Source organism: Cyclopterus lumpus, chromosome 3, assembly GCF_009769545.1.
Source record: "Cyclopterus lumpus isolate fCycLum1 chromosome 3, fCycLum1.pri, whole genome shotgun sequence".
Lineage (NCBI taxonomy): Eukaryota > Metazoa > Chordata > Actinopteri > Perciformes > Cyclopteridae > Cyclopterus > Cyclopterus lumpus.
In genome coordinates, this window is record NC_046968.1 from 22,224,448 (window position 1) to 22,229,447 (window position 5,000).

The following is a 5,000-nucleotide window of genomic DNA, read 5'->3' on the forward strand; positions in this document are numbered from 1 at the left end:
CACGCATACAAAACCCAAACAAGACTAAAAGACATGTTTGTTTGGGATTGTTTGCCTTTGTTGGGTATACCCGAGAGGATATTGTGTTCATTACACCTGAAAATATGAAACTATTGGACTGAGTGAACACAATTCTTTCATGCCAAAGGTGGGGCTACAGATGTAGTGGGGTGCTAGAGAAAAACCCAATGATGTCATGAAAATCGAAAGGGGTTATCCTCTTAGGTATGAGTATAAGCTTAAATCACCTCAAGGCAATTAGTCCCTCAAGACATGAAATATCCCATGTGAACGATTATGGGGTATTATGTCCTGACATTTTTGGAAAAGCTTATGGGGTGTCCAAAAATTCAAACCTATGGATTCATCTTCTTTGAGCTTTGAATATTAACATCAAATTTAGCAGAAATGCAGTCATTAGTTTTTGAGATACATTATGAGCTATGTTGTTACCAACACTTTGATTAAGCAGTGGCGCAGAAATAAAAGGTCAGGGGGTCACTAACATCACCATAATCTACCCTCTGGGAACCCTGTTTTAAAGTTCGATCCATTGGTTGAATGTTGAGATACCTTTTCTCAGGAGTGACCGTCAGGTGAAGGGACAAAAAGCGCACCATTCCATACACACCTACTACACACACAAAAGAAGAAGGAAAACCTAACTGAAAAAAAGCGTATGCTCTTTTTCACTTGTCACCAGGAGCTTCCTAAAACTACAGCCAATTATCGTTGGAGGCAAATAAAAAGAGAGCAACGCAGGCCAAACCGGCAGCCTCAAAGAAACCGAGTTGGCCAATATGCTGACGCGTTAGCAAGGCTTTGTGACTATGTTTTTGATTAAACAGGCCAACTGTTTATACTAGTAACATGTATGGTAGGAGCGGTACTTTGTCACCACCATTAATGTCTATTTCCCACATCGGCTTATTAGTTGGTGCTTTAAGCATAATGGGCTGATAATAACAAAGTAGGTTTCAAGTGCCAAGACACCGCCTCTATGTGGTTGTACACATAAACAAGACACACCCACACACACACATATAATGTGCTCACAGGTAATCACTGTGTCACTCATTACTTGTCACCGCCGTCATTAATAAGTGCAGTGTTTAGGTGGGTAAAACCTTATCAAAGCTGCCCTGCTGAGCTTTAAGTGTTTATATGTCAAGTCTCCTCTGACCTCAGTCCGTTGGCATGCTGAGCCACTCAAAAGGGCCGATTATAAAAGAAAGTCTGCACCCACCAACCTCCATAACATCACAGGATGTAGCTGCCGATGCCACTCATGAAGGGAGTGCCAGAGAGGTGAAATACAAGGTGACAGAGATGCCAGTGAGGAAAAAGGTATTTTCTCATGACCCCAATTGATAAAAGTTGCTCAATCGTCTCTTAGCAGTGTTTCAAGGAAATATTTCCACATCGTTTCATCTGTTCCAATAGCTCTTTCTTTGCAATAATTGCTTCACTTCACCACAGAGACTTGCTGTTTTATTTCTGGATGGAAAGCAAAATATGTCACAACCTTAAACAGTTCTGCCAAGGTGGCTGAGTCTTATTCGAATCCTCAAAAGAACAAAGAAGAAACACTTATAATAATAATTAATACGGAAATGCTAATTATAAAACCAAAACAAATGAGTTGAAAGTTTACACTTGGTTAAAATCATGATTTAGATAGAAATCAACCATGATCATTTTTTTCCTATTTAAACAGTGTTGTTTTTTTAAATTCTGGTTGATGTTTTAGTTCTGGTTAATTAGTTTCGGTATCGGGGATCAAAAGGATTTTGACCAACAATAAATATTGTGTTTCTTTGATTCTTGACAAACCATATCATAATTAATGGATTTTTATCACTTAATTTTACCACTAATTTTAAGAATGAAAAAATGATGAGCAACAACATAGGGGACAACTTCCTGCAACTCCTGTCGAGGAAAACTCTCTGAACACGAAACCATTTAATATTTTTTTCGTGGCTTGTGAATGTGAGAGGCGGCGTCAGACCAATCAGCACGGTTGGTACTGGCTCCGGTCAACTGGTGGAGACTGCGCGACTACCCATCTTTAAATATGTGTGGTCATCATAGCATCATGGAAAGAGGTGGTTTCATAGCAGCTAATGTCCCGATTTTGAATCCCTCCAATTGGCTTCATCGCCGTGCCACCGAGGATCTACCCAGCAAACAGATGATGAGGAGGCTCCGCTCGCCCGTGTTGGTACAGCTGCCTCTTCTCCGGCCTCAAACCAGCAGCATGCAACAGCTGGAAAGACTGAGGCTTTGTCTGGCTCAGTAGGCCAAAAGTGCTGGGAAACTGATATTTGTCTGGCCGCAGTGTTGAGCTATGGGGCCACGAAAGGGCATCGCTGGCTACCACTGGATCAAGACACTCTATAATAAAGAAACCATGTTGTGCTCCCCCGAGTGAAACAGATCATAGGTTGCGATCGGCCGATTGTTGGATCATCAAGGTCAATAGTTGGTGATGTGCCACGTTGTATTGGATGACGGTTTGGCTCCGAAGTGAAAATCTTGGAAAGTTGAACAGTGTGGATTCTTTGTGGAAATGCATATGCATATATATGTATATATACATATATATATATATATATATATATACATATATATACATATATATATATATATGTATATATACATATATATATATGTATATATTTACATATATATATATATGTATATATACATATATATATCTTTATTTTAATTCCTTCATCTAGAGGCAACACCATTCATACAAGTGATTTGCTTATCAGGGGGACAATTCCTTTCAAATAAACAGGACGGACAAATCATATTTCGAGTCAATTTAAACAGATTTGGACAGTTTGAGATGTAAAATAAAACCAGTATCCTCTGACGGCTGATATAACCTTGTGTTATACTATAAAGTAGTTATGCTCAACTCATAATAGATAATAAAAGATATGATATGGGTTATTGTTAGTAAAAGATGAGCTACTCTGAGGACAGCCCAGCTATCACTGTCAATGATCATTATTGACATCCTCAAAACAGCATCGTCACTGTGTGCAGGGCCATCAACTTGTAGTCTTTCTCTCCCCCTCTCTCTCTCTTTCTCTGCCTTTCCCTCGCCCTCCCTCTTCTTCCCTCTCTCCTGCTGTCACCTCTCACAGGGCCTGGCAACATCAAGCCAGCTTGCATTTTAATTTGGCCCTGAAGTTACTTATTTCATTATCGATCATCCGTAATGCTGAATCAATGTTCATCTTGTTACGTGGGCCATACCCGTGTAATACAGTGATAGTGGGGCCCGGAGTTACTCATTCCCTTTACAAAGTGACTTTACCGTAAAATCAATGCCTTGTGTTACTGATACAGGGGAAACTGCAGCAGATGGAGCGAGAGTGAGTGGGCAGAGAGAGGAAACCAAACAAAAAACAACTTATACCTTCAATGCAGCATTGTTAAAGGCACTCACCAGGCACACCTCTCTATAGTGTGAGTATTGTGTTACCATACAGTAGTTTAAGCAAATATTCTTTGCTAAGGTGCAAGTAATATTATGAATGATATAGTAAAGTGATAACATATTCATATTCAGCTGATTTGATGTTGTGGTTAGTTTATCAACTGTGCTGCTTACCCTATTATACATTAATGATATGTTTTCACAGGTCTGGATTATTTTATACTGATCGTGCCCCTTGACCCCAGCACAAGCGTATGATGAAGGAAAATATGAATAACTGAATACGGTTCCATCTGGTTTATTGGAATGACAGATTGTGTTACCTAAATAATGACAATTTAAAGGAAGTATAAAAATCATTTGGGTTGGCATGACTTAAGGTATGAAACACTGTGCTATTATGACCCGTCCAGTCAATACCAATTGATACATCAATCAGAATACCAACATTATTTTTCCAGTGGGTTTTTGCCCTCAACATGTGTACCACTTCTCCCCCAGCCTCCCAGGGGCAAAATGCAGTAGCATGCGTGTGTCTGCATGTACTGTATGTATCATAGGGGAAGTGTTAACTTCATATAGTATCCAATAAAGACATTAAATGAATATTATAGAAGGGATTTAAAGAGTAAGATTATTTATAAAAAACCCTGAAATGGGCACACAAAATATACTATTATATTTGATACAGGATATTTTGTTACGGTGATGCAAGCAGACATTTACTAGCAGATAAAGGCATATAAGCACCTATGCAGTATTTAGACACACACATGTCTATAATCTGGGTTATAAACACTATACTATCCTATAGATAGAGTGTTTAGGTTAAAATATCTATATGCAAATTGCAAATTGTACAAAACTTATAAGCTGCTGGCCCTCTGGTTAAAGCTCTGTTCAGGGCCTAAATCTAAAATGGATCTCCCACTCAATCCATGTGTTTAGCCTGACTGACTGTTTAAATGTACAACCTGAACTTAACAAGTTAATGTAAAACACAAGTTAATTCACACTTTGATCCACTGTCCTAACCCAGTTTAATAAGTTGCAGTCCATTGACTATTAATTTGTTTCCAAATGGTGTGAGCAGGAGGAATGGTTCCAAAATGCTTTACTTTGCCACTAATGCAAATCAAAGTTAGGCTATCTATTTAATATGCATGATTGGATGGTGTAATGTAATTAAAATCATACTATTGAAATTATTCGAACAGAGGGGGAAAAAAATTAAACTTTAAATGTATTTCAAAGTACACTTGCTTCTGCTGCTAAGAACAATTATTTTTTAGAAACTAATTCATTTATTGGATTAAGCTTCACTGTTCTTTAAACACTGCAAGATTTATTGGACCTTTATTTCACCCTAATGGGACATGAGTTTGGAAGAGCTTATTCAGAGATTGAATATGTTGCAGTTAGTTTTTTAGGTTACCCACAGATTTAAGTTTGAAACCGCATGAGGAACATTTCTGATTAACAACAACAGTATGTATATTCCCAACAGCTCAGGATAATTGCTTCATAATAAGGTATGATAAAA